Here is a 21,239-nt window from a genome sequence, read left to right on the forward strand (position 1 = left end):
TTATGATTTATCTAATAATAAAAATTCCACTATTTGTTTACATGTATAATTTGCAAGTGAATCAAGTTCAAGTTAGATAAGTTGATAAAGAATTTATTGGAACTTTCTTTTTCTTCTCTTGTAAAGGCTTTGTCATTATGAAGTCTGACTTGGACTCTTCAAAACTTAGTGACTCACCCCAAATCAGTTTTGTTAGTGTTGTATATTTTAATGTAGGCCACCTAATAATTCATCTACATGCTTTCTTTCTCCCTTTCCCTCATCACAAAAGAAAGCACTTTTCATATCAAAGCACATTTTGTAGATAGTCCATTTTTACCAGAGCATATAGGAGTGGTATCAGTACGTAGCATAGACCTTCAATAAATTCTTATTTAATTTCTTTGATGTTACATGGTTTGGGGCCCAAAATTTAGTCATGTGGGAAACATAAATATTATAAATTTTAAAAACAGCAGTGAGACAAATAAGCTTAAATGACTCAAGGGCTAAATAAAATCACATGAGAAATAAGAAACTCCAACTGCAATAACTATATACATAATTTAAAACTAAAGCATGGCCCATATCTGCTCTTTGCTAATCGTGTTGATAATGTTTGTTTATATCACAAATGTACATTACATAGCCTTACTGAAAACCTGCTTTTTCTGTTTTTGTTCTCAAATAAAATGAAAACCTAGCCTGTGGTGGACTATTGTATGCAATGAATTTGCCAGGAAAAATGTTGATGGTCATTAAAATAAAGCAGCCTATAGTCCAGTATGCAAAGCTGCTCCTATTCAATCTAGAAATAAGAGAAACATATAGTGAAAAATCATCAAGGAACTGGAAATCTGAGCATCAATGCAAGCTTTTTAGTTACTCCATTTGAATCTATTTCCCCAACCTCATTGCGGTACTGTCCTCTTGTGTGTCAGGATGATTACACATGAGCACAAAAGGGCAAATGCTAAATTCAAGTGGATAATACTGCTAGGTCCAGGGCAATCAGGCAATCAGGGAGATTAACTAAGGCATCTCCTCTTATTCTAATGTCTGCTAAAATCTTCCTCTTTACATATTTCACATATCAATTTTGGACTATTCTTTGAAAAGATTTTGGGTATTCTCTACATTTCTAATACTTTTATTTTTTGTGAGTACATAGTAGGTGTATATATATATATATATATATATATATATATGTTACATGAGATATTTTGATACAGGCATGTAATGTGTAATAAACATATCAGGGTAAATGGGGTATCCATCACCTTAAGCATTTGTCTTTTGTGTTACAAACAATTAAATTATACTCCTAGTTATTTTTAAATGTACAATTACTTTTTTTTTTTACTATTGTCACCCTTTGATACTAGCAAATACTAGGTCTTATTCATTCTTTCTAATTATTTCTTGTACCCATTAACCATCCACCCCACATCCCACTATTATTCCCAGCCTCTGGTAACCATCCTTCTGCTCTCTATCTTGATGAATTCAATTATTTTCATTTTTAGCTCCCTCAAATAAATGAGAACATGTGAAGTTTGTTTTTCTGTGCCTGGCTTGTTTCACTTAACATGATGACCTCCAATTCCATCCATGTTGTTGCAAATGACTGAATCTCATTATTTTTTATGACTGAGTAGTACTCCACTGTGTATATGTACCACATTTTCTTTACCTATTCATGTGTTGAAGGACACTTAGGTTGCTTCCAAACTTAGCCACTGTGAACAGTGCCATAACAAACATGAGAGTGCAGATATCTCCCCCAATATTCTGGTTTTCTGTCTTTTAGATATACACCCAGCAGTGGGATGGCTGGATCATATGATACCTCTATTTTTAGATTTTAGAGAATTCTTCTCCAACTCTTCTCCAACTCCAAACTGTTCTTCTAGTGATTGCACTAATTTACATTTGCACCACCAGAGTATGAAGATTCCCTTTTTCCACATCCTCACCAACATTTGTTATTTCCCAACTTTCAGGTCAAAGCCATTTTAACTGGGGTGAGATTATATCTCATTGTAGTTTTGATTTGCATTTCACTGATTATCAGTGATGCTGGGCACCTTTTCATATAACTGTTTGCCATTTGTGTGTCTTCCTTTGAGAAATGTCAGTTCAAATCTTTTGTCCATTTTTAATTGGATTATTAGACTATTTCCTATAGAGTTGTTTGAGCTCCTTATATGTTCTGGTTATTAATTCCTTGTCAGATGAGTAGTTTGTAAATATTTTCTCCCATTCTGTGGGTTGTCTCTTCACTTTGCTGACAGTTTCCTTTGTTGTACAGAAAAGTTTTTAACTTGATATGATCCCATTTGTCCACTTTTGCTTTGGTTATCTGTGCTGGTGGGGTATTACTCCAGAAATCTTTGCACACACAAATGTCGTGGAGAGTTTCTCTAATGTTTTTTGTTAGTAGTTTTATAGTTTGCAGTCTTAGATATAAGTTTTAATCCATTTTGATTTGATTTTCGTATATGGAAAGAAATAGGGATCCATTTTATTAAACAGTCCCTCCATGGGTTGACATCAGCTGAGTTTAGCCTGGGTTTGCTTTCTGCTGTGACTGGATAGCACTGAGTTCAATGTAATGTCTCACAATTGCTGCACTCTCCTTCCCCATGCACACAGATGCTCTTTCTCCATCATGCAGCCACTGCCATGGGATTGGGGAAGGGTGATGTTGTCGACTCAAAAATATCTTTCCTACCCTCTCCAGTGCTTCTTTTAGAGACATGAAATTAAAACCTGGTACTGTGAGTGCTTAGCTAATTTTTGATTCCTATGAAGGTGCACTTTTGTGCAGACAGTTGGTTAAATTAGTGTCCGTGTTGGGGGAATGACTGGTGGAGCCTTCTATTCAACCTCTTGCTCCACCTCTCTCCCCGTTAGTTTGTATTTGTTTTAAGTGGTTACCACCAGAGCTCTAAATATTCTGTTTATACCCGTGAGTAATGTTGACAATATTCAACAACTTGTACTTCATAGGTACTCAACAATTAGAATGCCTGTGCTGCCACTGTGTTCTGGATGAACATTATTCTAATGTTTATAAATATTATATATAATATATACATTATATTACATATATTTTATATATGTCTGTATATGTATGTGTGTACGTATATGTATATGTATATAAACTTGAAAAATACTAAATAAACAGATGTTGTCAAGCTGGTGAAATAGGGGATTTCTACCATCAATCCTCTTGCAAATGCATCAATTTTGACAGTTACCCATGGATGAAAGTACCCTTGTGAGTGTCCAGGAATCCAGCAGAAAAATTTCAGCACACTATTGGAGCAAAAAATCTGAGAATCAATGTTAAAGAACAGTTTCATTGTACGTGTCACCCTTTCCTCAAGGCATTACGACTTAGTGCTAAGACAGATTCCATACATTTACAATTTCTCTCATAAAGGAAAGTGAGAAATTAGTGGGTAAGCACCCAGCTTCCCCAGTTATGTGGGATGCTCCCCAAGAAGTCCACTTCATTCTTGCCACACCCATAATACTTAGGTAATTATAATTAGCACAGTTAGCTGGTTTGGAGATGCTGGGAATAGGGAAGAGGGTCCATGTACCCTGTTAACAACCCCATGGCCTACAAGAACCCTGTTCATAGACTGCTTGAGACACCTCACCTACGTACCTCCCATAACTGGCCATTGGGCACTCCATACACTCAGTGTGCCTCACCAGCACCCAACCAGGCTTGCTCTCCCAGTATGCTTACACAAATAGAAAGTGTAAGCATCTCCTCCTACGGAGAACTGATATAATTCTATGGGAATAAAAAAAGTCAGAAACTGGAGCATTTCAGGGCACCGCCCTATTGAAAACAAATGGGAGGCTCTCAGCATAGGCTTTGGCGGATGGAGAAAAGACATAATATCTTAAGTATTCTCCCAGGAAATGAAAAAAGATATGAAGGGAAAAAAACAGAAAACAAAAGAAAAGGTCTCAGAGAGTCTCAAAATCCCTTGCCTAACTGGTGAAGGCATTTTCCTCTTGAAGTTAGAAAAGGAGAAGATGATGACTGCTTCTTCAAATATGAAGACAGAAACACAAGACTTCAAGGAGCACACACGAAAAAACAAAACAAGGAAACATGGCACCACCAAAGGAACACAAAAATACTTCGGTAAACAAGGGAATCTTTATACATTGTTGGTGGGATGTAAATTGGTATAGCTATTACAAAAAAAAAACAGTATGGATGATCCTCAAAAATGTTAAAAATAGAACTACCATATGATTCAGCAATCTCACTCCTGGGTATATATATCCAGAACCGTTTTGTTAGAAAGAATATCTTTTCTCCATTCGATGTCTTGGCACTCTTTTCAAAAATTATTTGAACAGATATGTATATGAGGGTTGATTTGTGTGCTGTACATTCTATTCTGTTTGTGTATGTCTGTCTCTATACTAGTAATATCCTAATTTGATTACTTTTGCTTTTTAGTATATTTTGAAATAAGGAAGTATGAAACATCTAGTTTAGTTTTTTTTTTTTCCAAAATTTTTTTAACTATTAAAGGTACCTTGAGATTCCATCTGAATTTTAGGATGGGTTTTTTTCTATTTCTGCAAAATAATTCATTGGGATTTAGATAGGGATTGGGTTGACTTGTAGATTGCCTTGAGCAGAGTGGATATTTTAACAATATCATGTCTTCCAATCCATGAATGTGGGATAGGTTACCATTTGTTTTCAATTTTTTTAGCAATGTTTTAGAGTTTACATGGTACAAATTCTTTACTTCCATGGTTAAGTTAATTTCTAATTATTTTATTATATTTATACTATTACATGTGGAATTGTTTTAATAATTTTCTTTTCAGATTATTTTATTATTTGTATATAGAAATGCAACTAATTTTTGCACATTGATTTTGTATTCTAATATTTTGCTGAGTTTATTTATTAGTTCTAGCAGGGGTTTTTTGGTGGAATCCTTAGGGTTTTCTACATATACAATTATGTTGTCTTCAAGCAGACAAAATCTTACTTCTTCCTTTCCAATTTGAATTCTTTTTATTTATTTTTCTTGCCTTATTGCTCTAGCTAGGACATTCAGTACAGGCATAACTCAGTGATACAGTGGGCCTGGTTACAGACAACCACAATTAAGTAAATATCTTAATAAAGCAAGTCAAAAGTTTTTTTCAATCCCTAGTGCATATAAAAGTTATGTTTGCACTATACTGTACTCCTTTAGGTATGTAATATCATTATGTCTTAAAACACACACACATATATATATACACACACACACACATATATATACATATATATAAACACATATACATATATATATCTTAAGAAATACTTTATTGCTAAAAATTGCTAACAATCATCGAACCTTAAATGAGTTGTAATTTTCTTGCCTGTGAAGAGTCTTACTGCTGACTGATGAGAATAGTGGTACCTGAAGTTTGGGGAGGGTGTGAAACACTCTTTTAAAAAGACAAAAATGAAGTTTGCAATATTAAATTGATACTTTCTTTAAAGAAATATTTCTTTTTAACATGCTGTTTGATAGCATTTTACCCACACTAGAACTTCTTTCAAAATTGGAGACAGTATTCTCAAACTCTCCTGCAGCTTTATCTACTAATTTTATGTAATATTCTAAATCATTTTGTTGACATTTCAACAATGTTCACAGCATCTTCACCAGGAGTAGATTCTATCTCAAAAAAACACTTTCTTTGTTCATCTATAGGAAGCAACTCTTCATTTGTTAAAGTTAACATGATAATGCAGCTTCTTCTAATTCTGGTTCTCTTTTTATTCTGCCTCCACTTCTAATTCTTGTTCTCTTGTTATTCCCAACACATCTTCAGTTACTTCCTCCTATGCAGTCTTGAATCCTTCAAAGTCATCCATAAGGTTTGGAATTAACTTCTTCCAAACTCTTGCTAGTGGTGATATTTTGAGCTCCTCTTGTGAGGCATGAATGTTTTTAATGGCATCTAGAATGGTGAATTGTGTCCAGAAGGTTTTTTATTTTATTATTATTTTTTTATTTTTTGAGATGGACTCGCATTCTGTCACTCAGGCTGGAGAGCAGTGGTGTGATCTCGGCTCACTGTAAACTCCATCTCCCAGGCTGAAGCGATTGTCCTGCCTCAGCCACCCCAGTAGCTAGGATTATGAGCGTGCACCATCATGCCCAGTTAGTTTTGGTATTTTTAGTAGAGATGGGTCTTCACCATGTTGCCATGGCTGGTCCTGAACTCCTGGCCTCAAGTGATTCAACCACCTTGGCCTCCAAAAGTGCTGGGATTACAGGCATGAGCCACTACCCCTGGCCACAGAAAGTTTTAAATAAAATTTGCCCAGATATATCACAGGAAACACTATCTATGGGAGCTATCACCTTAGAAAATGCATATCTCAATAGTACAACTTAAAAGTGGAAATTACCCTCTGATCCATGGGCTACAGAATACATTTGTGATAGGAGGCATAAAAAGAACATTAATCTTCTTATAAATCTTCCAGAGCTCTTGGGTGACCAGGTGCATTGTCAATGAGCAGTAGTCTTTTTTCTGAGCAGTGAGTTTCAACAGTGGGCTTAAAATATTCAATAAACCATGGTGTAAACAGATGTGCTGTCATTCAGGTTTTGTTATTGTATCTATAGAACACAGGCAAAGTCAATATGGTGTAATTCTTAAGGGCCCTAAGATTTGGGAATAGTACAAGAGCATTGGCTTCACTTAATGTCACCAGCTACATTAGCCTTGAACATGAGAACCACACTGTCTTTTGAAGTTTTGAATCCAGGCATTGACTTCTCTGTGGCTATGAAGGCCTTAGATGGTATCTTCTTCTGATAGAAGGCCATTTCATCTGCATCGAAAATCTGTTTAGTGTAGCCACCTTCGTCAGTGATTTTAGCAAGATTTTCTGGATAGCTTGCTGTCACTTCTACATCAGCACTTGCTGCTTCGCCTTGCACTTTTATATTATGAAGATGGCTACTTTCCTTAAACTTAATGAATCAAGCTCTGATAGCTTTACACTTTTCTCCTGCAGGTCACTCACCTCCTATGAGCCTTCATTGAATTGAAGACAGTTAGGACCTTGCTCTAGATTAGGATTTGGCTTAAATAAATTTTGTGGCAAATTTCTATCTAGACCCCTAGATCTTTTTCCCTATTAACAATAAGGCTCTTTTGCTGCCTTTATATTTGTGTGTTCAGTGGGGTGGCACATTTAATTTTCTTTAAAAACTTTTCCCTTGCATGTCCAATTTAGCAACTGTTTGGCAGATGAAGTTAAGGTTTTTGCTATATCTTAGTTTTTGACATGTCTTTCTCAAAAACCTTAATCATTTCTACCTTTTGATTTAAAAGTGAGAGAGATACTACTCTTTCTTTCACTTGAACACTTACAGGTCATTGTAGAGTTATTAATTGGCCTAATTTCAATATTGCTGTGTCTAAGGTTATAGAAAAACCTGAAAAAAGGGGGAGATATGGGTGAAAAGCCAGTCTGTGGAGCAGTCAGAACACACACAATTATTGACTAAGTTTGTCATCTTATATGGGTACAGTTTGTGGCACCTCAAAACAATAGTAACATCAAAGATCACAGATCACAAACTACATTAACAGATGTAATAACAATGAAAAAGTACAAAATAGTGTGAGAATTAGCAAAATGTGGCAGAGAGACACAAAGCAAATGCTGTTGGAAAAATTGCACTGACAGACTTCCTCAAGGCATGATTGCCACAAATCTTTACTTTAAAAAAATCGCAATATAGTAAAGCATAATAAATAATACAATGAGGTACACCTGTACTATATTAAATAGAAGTGGTAAAAGTGACATATTTGTCTTGTTCATGATCTTAGAGGAAAAGTTTTCAGTGTTTTATCATTAAATATGATATTCACACTGGATTTTTCATATACGATTTTACTATGTGGAGGTAGTTTCCTTTTATTCAAAGTTTATTGAGTATTTTTATCATGAGAGGGTGTTGAATTTTGTCAAATGCTTTGTCTTCATCAGTTCAGATGATTTTTGTAAAAATTCTGTAACGTGGTATATTATACTGATCAATTTTCATATGTTGAACAATCCTTGTAATCAGATATAAATCCCATTTGCTCATGATGTAGAATCATTTTAACATCCTGCTGAATTCAGTTTGCTAGAATTTTGATGAGAATTTTTGCATTAATGTTCAAAAGTTATATTGACATATAGTGTTTGTTTTTTCTAGTGATGTTTTTGGCTGAATTTTGTAGCACGGTAATGCTGGCCTCATGGAATTATTTCAGAAGGATTACCTCCTATTCAATTTTTTGCATAAGTTTGAAAATAATTGGTATTAGTTTTTTAAATGCTTGGTAGAATTCATCAGTGAAGTTGTCGGGTCCAGAGCTTTTCTTTTTAGAGACACTTTTCTTCATTAAACTCAATCATTTTACTGTTTGTGTTTCTTCATTTTTTCTAGTTTTTAATTATTTAGTCTTGATAAGTTTTGTATTTTTAGAAATTTGTGCATTTTATCTTGGTTATCCAATTTATTTTTGGACAATTATTTACAGTACTGTCTTAAAATATTTTTTATTTCTAGCTAAAGACTAGACTAATTAAACTAGAATAGTCTAGTCTAGCTATAATTTTCTCAATTCTATTAAACTTTTGAGGAACAAATTCAGTTTTAGTGATTCTATTCTTTCTCTAACTCTTCACTAATCTTTACTGTTCTTTTCCTTCTGTTAGCTTTGGGTTAGATTGTTCTTTTTTTTTTTTTTTTCTAGCCCCTTAAGTTATCCAATTAGGTTGTTGATTTCAGATTTTTTTAGTTTATTAAAGTAAGCTTTTATAGCTATCAATTTCCCACTTAGTATGCACCCTGTAAATTTCGGTATGTTGTATTTTTGTTTTCAATCCTCTTTATGTATTTTCTAAATTTCTTTATTTTTCTTTGATATACTGATTGTTTAGTAGTGTATTTTTTCATTTCTATAAATTTGTGTATTTTCCAGTTTTACTTCTGCTATTGATTTCTAACTTTATTCTGCTGTGGTCAGAAAAGATACTTTGTGCGATATCTCTCTTTCTAAATTTATTGAGACTTAATTTGTGACCAAATATATGTTCTATCCTAGAAAATGACCCATGTGCAGTTAAAAAGAATGTGTATGTTGTTCTTATGGAGTAGGGTGTTCTATATATACTCGTTAGACATAGTTGGTTCAATGTGTTAAGTCCTCTATTTCTTTATTTATCTTCTGTCTGGATATTTTATCCACTCTTGAGTGGAGACTTGGAGTCTCCAACTATCATTGTAAAACTCTCTTTTCCCTTTAATTTCATGACTTTTTTTGACCATATATCTTGATGACCTGTCCTTAAGTACGTAAACTTTTATAAATGTTTTATCTTCTTCCTATATTGAACCCTGTGTAATGTCCTTCTTTTTCTCTTATAAAATTTTTTTATATACTTTGTTTGGTTTTAATATAGCCATTTATGATTTCTTTTGGTTGCTATTTGCATGAAATAATCCTTTTCTATCTTTTCACTTTCAATCTGCTTGTTTCTTTGGATTTAAAGCAGTTTCTTTCTTTCTTTTTTTTTTTTTAAAGTGAGTTTCTTGGAGACAGTGTATCTCTCTTCTTATCCATGGTGCCAATCTCTGTCTTTTAATTGGAGGGTTAAATTTATTTTCATGGAAGTAATTACAGATAAGGAGGGACTTCTGTTATTTCACTACTTGTTTTTATAGGCTTTACTCCTTTTTTGTTTCTCATTTCCTGCATTATTTTCTTATTTTGTGTTTAGTTGATTTTTTGAATTGAAGTGTTTAAATGTTTCCTCCTTTTTCTTTGTGCATATACTACAACTATATTTTTATGGTTACTATGGGAATTACATTTGACATTCTAAAGTTATAACACTCTAATTTGAATTTATATAGCTTAACTTCAATAACACAAAACTCTGCCTCTTTACAGCTTCATTGTCAACACATTCAGTTGTTTGGTATTCTTATGAAATACATATAGCATGTACAAGGTTTTCTGATATCTCATCCTCCTTTCTCAACTACCATCAGCAATACTGATAGAAGAATTCTGCTTTACTGCATCAGTCTTTCCTCAGGGAGTCTTAGACCCACTTAACTTAGTGCGGTCTTCTTTCAGGGCTCATTCTACAGCTTCAAATGGGAGGTAAATACCTCATGTATAAATGTAATATGGGGAAGAAGGGGAAGTATGCAAACCTGAACCACAGTTTTGCCAAGAATATTTTAATCCACCATCTAAATTTTAGGTATTTTCCTCCCTTCTGCTTATGAAACCTGAGGATTTCCAGGGTTTCTGCATTGCTTTCTACTACAAGACTTTTTTTTTTTTTTTTTTTTTTGCTTATAAAGTGAGATGTGATCCCTTCTCTTCTAATACTCTAAATATCAAAGCTCAGTTTACATTCAAGGTGATGAATAAAAAGAACAACTTTCCTCTCAAAAGTATAAAATCAAATGTCAGTAATTTTAGGGAAAAGGGAAGCCCATGCAGAATAATAACCCAGTTCAAATCCAGTAGGTAAGCCAGAAAATTTCAAGTCTTAGACTTGACTTCAATTGGTCCCTAATTGGCAGAGGCACCAGATACCACACAAGAGACATATGCAAATCCTCTTTTAATAGAAATAATCTTATTCTATTCTTCAAAGTATCCCTATAAATATAGTATTTTGCAAAAGTTATATTATCACACAGCCAAAGGCAATAAGCACTGGAGGAAACTACACTCCATAACCAAGAACCAGTCAAGACAAATAGCTAAGGCACACTCAAAGGGACATTAGTAGTTATAATTATCAGACACAGATTGATATTAGGTATGTAAAATATATTTAAAGAAGTAAAAAACAGACTTGATTATATCTATAAATAATATAAAGCTATAAAAAGTGACAGAGCAGATTTACAAATGAACCAAGTAGTTATTCTAGAAACAGAATTTGTATAACATTAAAATAAATAAGATATAAACAAAATTAATAGGTTTAAGAGTAGAAGTGATAGAGAAGAGGGTTAGTGATCTGAGCGATATCAGAAAAAATTCTTGAAAATACACTGGGAGAGAGAAAAAGATTGAAACTACATAAGGTACCTAAAAGTTGGCATAAAAATGAATTCTATGATGAATAAATATTAAAGTTAATAAGAGGATTTTTTTGTTTCTTGTTTTTTGAGATGGAGTCTCGCTCTGTCACCCAGGCTTGAGTGCAGTGGCAAGATCTCGGCTCACTGCAACCTCTGCCTCCCAGGTTCAGACAATTCTCCTGCCTCAGCCTCCCAAGTAGTTGAGATTATAGGTGCACAACACCACACCTGGCTCTTTTTTTTTCTTTTTTTGTAGTTTTAATAGATATGGGGTTACACTATGTTGGCCAGGCTGGTCCCGAACTCCTGACCTCAAGTGACCTGCCCACCTTGGTGTCCCAAAGTGCTGGGTTTTGTTGTTGTTGTTGTTGTTGTTGTTATATTTTGTTGTTTGTTTGTTTTTACAGATCTAGATGAGGAAATTTCAGATTCGAACTCTGATAAAGCTGCATTAGGAATTTACAGGAAGTGTATGTTTTTTTAAAAAAATTGTGAAATAGAATCCACTACACATGAATGTGAGTGGTGATAAAGAAGGACAGATTGAGCATCACTTTAAGATTTCCAGCTTAAAAGATTGGATGGGCTCCAAAGGAGGGAAAGTGTTCATTTTTTCTTTATACCGTTGAGTGCCTGAATGGAGATTTTGAACATTAAGAAAATATGAGTCTGGAATGAAATGCAGATATGAGTGTTTCTTGTATAGATTTTTGTTGAAGTTATGAGAGCAATTAAAATGATTAAGAAGAATAGGATAACATCAAACAATTAATAGTTAATGGCTGTGAAAATGACTGAGAAGGAAAATCAGAGAGTTAAGGGGAGAACCAAGAACATGCTGTCTCAAAATTCAAAGCAGGGAAAAATTTAAAAAGGAACAAATGATTAAGTATAAAATATTTCATTTCTGAGTAGGTAAGAAAAAATACATTGAAGCTGGTCTGTATTTTAAAGGAATTATAGAAGAGTTATAAAGTTCTATTGAAGACATTGAGTATAGGCAGTATCTGTAAAGAAAGAGAAAGAGGCACAAGGCAAAATGAATAGAGTTTGAATGCACACATACACACAAACAAAAGAAGATTAAAGGGAAAATATAAAAACAGGGTGCTCCTGAATATTCCAGTAACATTTACTTTTCCTTACATATCACAGGCATGATGAAAATATCTCTTACAGTTTTTTTCCAAATAAAAATAACAAAACTAGCATTTTTCTATGTAAAATATTAAAAAATTATTTTATTAACTTGCTTTCACAGTTAATTTCTTTGATTCTAAGATGTTCATTTTTCTACATTTGATTATATCTGAAATGAGAGTTTACCATACCACTGATGTGGTAGAAAACCAACAAGTCATAGTTTGATTCACAGGTTTGCTCTTTCTCTTTCTTGGTGTCGTATAAAATAATGATGTGACTTACAACAGATATAAACCTTAGATTTGATGAAATATAGTATAGAAAAGATAACTGACTACTGATCTTTACAGTCAGCTATGCTTTGCTAAGATCAAATATGCCACATTAATAATGATGCAAACATATTACTCATATTTATTGATATAGATTCAGAGTTTCTGATTAAGAAAATATTTCTATTTTTGTTGATTTCAAATTAGAAAATTGTCAGTGCATAGCCTATAAATGATTAATTAACTAACATTACAAAGCATTTTACTTTAAAAATACATTGTAGTTTAAAATTCAAAAAAGCCTTTAATTTTATTTAATTATTATGCAATAGTAAAGAGAAATATAAAAATTGTAAATTTATTAATGATGCCATATGCCATGAAAATGTTTTCTATATAGATACAAATTCGAATATATGCCTCATTTTGTCCCCGTTGTTCTGAAAATACATAGGCAGAAATCAATACTATTATAAAATGTGGTTTCTTGATCTCCCATTTAATTCGTGTGAGTTAAACCTCAACAGTCACTGGTAATTCTGTTTTTACATTTCTTTGTTACATATCAGAAGTTTACAGCTTATTATGAAATCTTAAGCTAACATTTTTGGTAAAAACATTGGATTTGATGTTATATGTGTTATTATCAGATGTGCTTTTTACTAATATCAGTTGGCTTAAACAAAAGCCCAAAATCTATGATTTGGTCAGGATTTGTTTGATTACATAAACTATTTTGATGACTCTAAGTAGAATTCACATGTGAAGGGACATTGCACTCTCAATAAGAACCAGAAAATGATTTTATAGTTGAGCGCATGTAGTATCACTAGCACCAAATAACTACTGCAAACCTGAAAATGAACATCCTTCAGTATCACTAAAACAAAGGGTTTAAAATTTGGGGAATCTAAAACATAATTTCATGAAATGCCTGATGTTTTATTATTTAAAAGAGAGACTTAATCAAATATATTTATGCCTTTTAGTACTTCCCCGAATGACCCAAATGACTCTTTATATTACAGGTTTATACATGCTAAATTTAACATTTCAAATAAAAAGATTTTAAGTAAATTCCAGAAAGCATAATTCAGCTATATTAGCCCATTTTCACGCTGCTGATAAAGACATAGAGACTGGGCAATTTACAAAAGAAAGAGGTTTACCAGACTTACAGTTCCACGTGTCTGGGAAGGCCTCACACTCATGGCAGAAGGTGAAAGGCACATCTCACATGATAGAAGACAAGAGAAGAGAGAGAGCTTGCGCAGGGAAACTCCCATTTTTAAAATCATCACATCTCATGAGACCTATTCACTATCACAAGAACAGCATGGGAAAGACTCATCCCCATGATTCAATTACCTCCCACTCACTGAGTTCCTCCCAGGGCACATGGGAATTGTGGGAGTTAAAATTCAAGATGAGATTTGGGAGGAGACAGAGCCAAACCATATCATCAGCTGATACCAAAGGTCTGAAAAAACTTAAAATATATACTAAAGTTGACTGCTTTAAATTTACAAAATGAATGATGATTTTAGTTATTTTGAGGCTTAATATAGTTAACACATGTATTTCTTCAATATAATTTCAAAAACTATTTTTAACAAACTAACATATAAGGGAATCAACATATTTCACTAGTATATTTATCTTTACATAAAAAAGAGAAATATTTTTATAGATCTACTTTGAAGTGAAAAGTAAAACATGTTGATGTCAGTGAGTTATCTATTTCACATATAACAAGCAAAACCAGCATTTAAGATGAAATGATACAATTAACAGTTCATTGGTTATAAACATGCTTAAAAGAAAAATTCCTCTATCATGGCAAACTTTGTGTTGAAAAAGAAAAGTGTCATTAGCCACCACAGAATACCTAAGATAAAATCAAATATTGATTTTATTTAAGAGACTATTCTTTAAGAGTTTTCTAACCACAGCTTAGTTAATCCTTATAAAAACAAAAGAAGAAAAATAAGTCCAAGATATTTTTAATATCTTTCTAAAAATTCAGTTACATTTATATGACACACCTTAAAGAGACTACAGAAACCCCAACTTCAGAAAGAATGGAAAAACATTGTAATTATGTAGTATAATTATGAGTTTGTTCCTTCTGGTATGATAAAATGTTCTGAGCTATGCTATACAGGCTGTGCACTTAGGAACATCAATACTTATATTGTTGTGTAAAATGAACAGCCACTGAGCTCTAATGGGCTTCATTTTGTGTTTTAAGATTCCTGAGAATGACTTTGAGATCATTAGCTCTATAAGCACTAATGCATGCTGCTGCTCCTAAAGGAGCATAATGAAGTAAAAACATGAGAGTAGCTAATCTTAACATTGTGTTAATTCTAAAAAGAAGAGATGTGTATACATATTTTTTTGCCATCAAATGGAGGAATAAATTTTTTAAAAATGTGAAATGTTATCTTTTTTTTATATTTAAAAACATCATTTAAAAAGAATAATGAACGCTTAACAAGTAGAATGTTCCTGGCTAAGTTAAAGGCAATTCTCCCTGAGGCTTTTTCACCTGAAGATCTATATTTGGACCACAAGGTAAGTCATCAATTCAAGATCAGGTGACCATCATCTCTTGCGGCTGGACAATAGTTTGCTAATCCTTTCTACACATCAATTTATACATACTTTTGGCCCCTAAAAAATAGTCTGGGGCCGGGCATTGTGGCTCACATCTGTAATCCCAGCACTTTGGGAGGCCGAGGTGGGCGGATCACTTGAGGTCAGAAAAGTTCAAGACCAGCCTGGCTAACGTGGTGAAAGCCCGTTTATATTATAAACACAAAAATTAGCCAGGCATGGCGGCACACACCTGTGATTCCAGCTACTCGGGAGGCTGAGGTATGAGAATTGCTTGACCTGGCAGGCTGAGATGGCAGTGAGCCGAGATCGTGCCACTGCAATCCAGCATGGGTGACAAAGCAAGACCCTGCCTCAAAAACAAAATCAAAAACCAAACAAACAGACAAACAAAAAACAAATAATAATGTTTGGGAAAACTCACACTTGCTAGTAGACCACATATTATTTTGATAAATAAAGTGCCCTCTCTCCTTCCTTAGCAAAACATCAATCTTAGTGTGTGGCCTTGAAGGTCTGGTTATTTAAATATTCATATCACACCTAAAGCAAGGAAAATATAATTATCTACTACATAACATATATAATAATTCCATTCTGTAAGGCTTTCCAAACAGTAGGCATTTCAATTAAAAAAAAAGTTTCTTAATCATGAACTCCAGATGATGAGCTGACCATGTTTCTATGGATTATAACACATAGCCTTGGAATTGCTGCCTATAATGAAAATAACCCATGAAAGCTATAAAAGTTACAGCCCTGATTCAAGTGATGTTGTATTTTATCGAATAACATGCCTATATTAAAATTGTGAATTATTTTGTGCTAACTTAGTTTTATGTAATTGATTTAAATTCCAGCAAATATGATTCCTATTAATGAAATAAATGAGTATACAATTTCCAAATATCTCTGACAATGAAGAACAGTACAAAATTATGATACTACTGATACAAAAGCAAAACTTGTCTTCAAATTTAAATGTCTTTTTCGCACCAAGACTTTAATGAGAGTTTTTATTTTTAAATTTCTAATCTTGTGGGCAAATATATTGCAGGTACATTTGTAGTATTATAAAAGAAAAACAGTAGTGGATAATATTACAATCAAATGTTTCTAAGTTGTATTAAAATATTCAATCTATTTAAGTTAAAAATATATGAATGTTTCATTTTTGTACCTTCCATCCAGATTAGTACCAGTTTATAGAATCTAGTCCCCCTCCTCTTCCTCACCAAAGCAAATAATCCCTCTTACAATGACAAATGGTTAAAATAATAGAATGTGTGATTTAGTACTAAAAACTAGAGGAAATTATCATGAATATATAACAAATCTGACCACATTTCCCCTAGATAAATTAAACATGCTTTTATTAGTTAAATATTAGATATATTTCCATTAAGACAGAGAGAACTAAATCACATATTGTGTCTTTGAAAGAAATTATTGGAATAAAGTAAAAGAGATATTATTGGAATCTTCCTTCTAGATGCTCTAATTGGAAAAGATGATAATTAGGAATCAGTCTAGGTCATGAGACATAGTCTACTATAATATTTTGGTCACACAATTCAAAACTAGCTCAAGTGAAAAGTTTCAGAACCAATGTGCCCCACCAAACCGAAAGCAATCAGGGCCCCAAATCATTCCATTCCCCATGTGGTTTCATACTGATGCAGTAGGCAGTTTCTTCCATCATAGGGAATCACATCAGCAAGGCAGGTGAAAACACCAAAAGTGAAACCTAGAGCAAAGGCTGAGCTATATAAAAATATTAGATATGGAGAGCTTGCTCCTAGAATCACCTTGTTCCTGAAGCTCAACGGGTAATATATTTGAAAAGAAGATTTTTGTTGCTGTTATTCTTTTCTTTTTTTCTTTCCTTTTTTTTTTTTTTTCCTAGGAGTACTCTACTACACTAGGGCCTGTGTTCTCAGATCCACCTTCTACCCAACTGTTTACTCACTGAACTGGTTACACAGAACTATATTATTTAGATCTTCATTTTTAGCATACTAAAAAACAGTGAAGAGACAAAAGAAAAATTAAACTAAAACAAGTATTAATAAGTATCAAACTAACTTCTTCACATTCAAAGATGTATAAACTGATCAAAAGATCAACAAAGAGTTCTTAAAAATATGAGAGAAGTGATGGAAAAGTCAAGAAAATACTGAAAATAAAGAAAATATTATGACAACTCTCAGATATTAAAATAGACTATAAAACTATGATGATCAAAATAGTGTGGTCATAGCCAAAGGCCAAATATCAATAGGACAGAAAACTCAGAAATAGAAGTTTAAAATGTATATGAATATGTGCATATCCTTTAATGTAGGTAGTTTTTCATATCAGTTGTGAAAAGATGGTTACTGCAAAGATGCTGAATCTATGCATTAGCTATTTAGTGACAAAAATATGTTTAGCTAATTAGCTATATATAAAAATTAATTATTCATAAAGATGTTAATAAAAATTGATACCATAGAATAGTAATATATGTTGATTGGAAATTCTTTATAAGCAGTATCATCATTTCCAATAATCATAAAACTAAAGAGAAATATTATCTATAAAGAGAAATACAGATAGAACCACCATCAAATAAAAGCAAATCTGGACTTAAGAGGCAATCTTATTTTAAAAGACTTGCAATAAGAAGAATTTTCCAATCCTAAGATTTATAAACATGTGGTGCTCTTTCCCTTACCCTAGGGATGGGGCTTCCTGAGAGCCAAACTGCAGAGATTGTTATTGCTCTTCTGGATTTAGCCACCCAGAGAGGCTACTGGGCTCTAGGCTGGTACTGAGGAGTGTCTGCAAAAAGTCCTGGGATATGATTCATGTTCAGATCTTTCAGACCTAGATTCCAGCACCTGCTCCATTGATGGTAGCAGGGGACTAAAGTGGACTCTGTGAGGGTCCTTAGTTGTAGTTTTGTTTAGTGTGCTGGTTTTGTGTTGGTTGGCTTCCAGGCTTTCATAACAGCATCAGCTGTGGTAGTATAGGGAGGATACAAGCTTACCCTAGGATCACCTGGATAAGTATTCAGGTTTCTCAGGCAATGGGCAAGGCCATAGAACGCCCAAGAGATTATGCCTTTTGTCTTTGGCTATGATGGCAGGTAGAGAAAGGCCATCAGGTAGGGGGCAGGATTAGGCATGTCTGAGCTCAGATGCTCCTTGGGCATGGCTTGCTGCAGCTGCTGTGGGGATGGGGTGTGGTTCTCAGTCCGGAAGATGGAGTTACGTTCCCAGGGGGATTATGGCTGCCTGTCCTGTGTCATACAGGTCGCCACGGAAGTGGGGGAAAGTTGGCAGTGATGTGCCTCACCCTTGTCCCATGCAGCTTGCAAGGCCAGTCTCACTCCCACCATGCCCCCACAACAGCAGCAAGTTTATGTCCAAGCAGCTGGTGAGCAGGGCTGGGAACTTGCCCCAGGCTACAATCCTCCCAGCTGAGAAAGCAAGCAGGGCATTAGGCTTTGTACCTCCCCACCAGCCACAGTTTCTGTGCTCTTATCTGCACTTCCCATTCGCACCCTCCCCTGGATTCTGTCCAGGAAATTTTGCATTTGGTCAAAACTATTACAAAGTTCAGCTGGAAGTTTCCTTCTCCCTATGGTCATTCCCCAATTCCACTGGCAGCCCTCCCCAAAGACCCCTGCAAGACGAAGTCAGGAATGGCTTCCCTGGAGACCTAGTGTGTCCACAGGGCTCTTCCTACTGCTTCCTCTACCCCTATACTTTGTTCAGCTCTCTAAATTCATCTCAGCTCCAGGTAAGGGCAAATCCTTCTCCCATTATCTGGACCTTCATGTTCCCCAGTGAGGATGTGTGTTCAGGGGTGGACGTTTCCCTTCTAACACTTTGGGCACTCGAAATTTTTTGGCTGTCTCATGGAGCCTATACTGGCAAGCCACTTCCTTCAAAGGGTCTATGGATTCTCTCAGTTTTCCTGGTATGTTCCTGCAGTAGTTCGTGGAGCAAAAGTTCACGATATGAGTCTCCACATGCTCCTCTATCTGTCCTAGTGGGAGACACAAGTTAGTCATGCCTCCCGTTGAAATGGGAAAACTTCCCTTATCCCCCCTGCAGGATGCATGATGGGGTTGTGGCTGGCTTCTTCGGTGGCCCACTGCTCAAACTTCTAGGGGGAGCAGTCAGATGGGCAGGTTTTAGGGCTCCGACCCCAAAGCAGGGTCTAGGGGTGAATGTTTACAGCTGAAGTCCTAGTGGGCATGTGTGGCAGTGTGTTCTTTCAGTTTAGCAGTCTGTAAGCAGCCTGTGTTGTCAGCTTAGTTAGACCCCCTGCCTTATTGCAAGGACAGAGGGCTTTCTGTATCCGGCCTTCTAGCCTTGGTGTACCACAAGAATCGGGTCACACACGGGCTTAGGAATGAATGTAAGGTTGTACCGAGTGGAAGTAGCTCTCAGCAGATGGGGGAGCCGGAAGACAGATGGAGTGGATAAGTGGTTTTCCCCTGGAGTTGGGCTGCTCAGCAGCTGAGTTCCCCTCCGACTGCCCAGCCAAACTCCACATCGTTCCGCTGGTCAATGGCCGGCCAGCATGCCAGTGTCTACCAGAGTGCTCTTATGCTGGTGCATTCCTTTATACATCCAGCTACTTGTGTGTGTGTCAAGGTTTTTATAGGCACAGGAGCAGAGTGGGGGCCGGGGGGATGGTTGGGGCATGGCAGGCCAGGGTGGTCTTGGGAAACGTAACATTTGGGCAGGAAAACAGAAATGCCTGTCCTCACCTACGTCAGTGGGAACAAGACCCAGGGGTGGAGCCCTAGCCAAGGACCCGCCCTTCTCTACCCAACACTTCCGTGTCCCCCTCCCATATCACTATTTGCCACTTATTCTACTTTTTCAAAAGGACATTTCTTTTAGAGCAAAGAGTAAACAACCTAAAAAGTACTGATGGTTGAAAAATGGGCTGAGCATATGGCATGATGAGCAAACTGTTTACGCAGGTCTTTCTCTGAGGCCTGCTAATTCTTGAAGGGGCTACAAAGGAGTGATTTTTCCATGTCTCAGTGCCTTTTTAAGCTCAAAGATGGGTCAAGGTTCAGGTGCTTACAGGAAGGGGATAAGCTTGACTAAAGTTTGGCCAAGTCATATCAGCAAGTATTTTGTTCAAACTGGTCACTCCACGAAAAAAAGTGAAAGTTCTACAAAATCATAAATAGCAAAGAGCCAGCTGGGCAAACATTTGCATCTATTCTTGAAGGAACTTTTATTAACCATTAAGAAAAGTACAAATAATCCATCAGAAAGTATTTAAATACATTTTAAAAGAATCCTACTCTAAAATCTCACTCATAGGTGGGAATTGAACAATGAGAACACATGGACACAGGAAGGGGAACATCACACTCTGGGGCCTGTTGTGGGGTGGGGGGAGGGGGGAGGGATAGCATTGGGAGATATACCTAATGCTAGATGACGAGTTAGTGGGTGCAGCGCACCAGCATGGCACATGTATACATATGTAACTAACCTGCACATTGTGCACATGTACCCTAAAACTTAAAGTATAACAATAAAAAAATAAAAAATAAAAAAATAAAAAAAATCTATGATTTCAGTGATATTACAAATGAATCTCTATTTTCTATTTAAAACTGTTTTGTACATGTCAATTTCCTTTAAAAAAAAAAAAAAGCCTTTAAATAGCACTCCAATATTCTGAATAGAAAGTTCACAACATTGGTATCCAGAATGCTATATAATCGAATTCAATTTTACTTTCATTGAACACTGTTACAAAAGGCACATTCTATAGGAAGCAACTGTAACTTATAATACTCTATATTTAGGAATGCCATCCATCTCTAAGAGGGGAAGTCTTTAATCTTTTGAGTTCATATGCCTTTTTTCAGAATCTCATGAAATTTATAGTTATCTTTTCAGCAAAAATGTACATGAACACAAGACTCAATTTCAGTTTTTACACATATCTCCTAAACCTATCAATGCTTTCCTAGGCTGTATGTTAAACTGCTATGTATTAAAAGCACCACTGTATCATCCTTAAC

Source organism: Gorilla gorilla, chromosome 4 (genome assembly GCF_029281585.2).
Source record: "Gorilla gorilla gorilla isolate KB3781 chromosome 4, NHGRI_mGorGor1-v2.1_pri, whole genome shotgun sequence".
Classification (NCBI taxonomy): domain Eukaryota; kingdom Metazoa; phylum Chordata; class Mammalia; order Primates; family Hominidae; genus Gorilla; species Gorilla gorilla.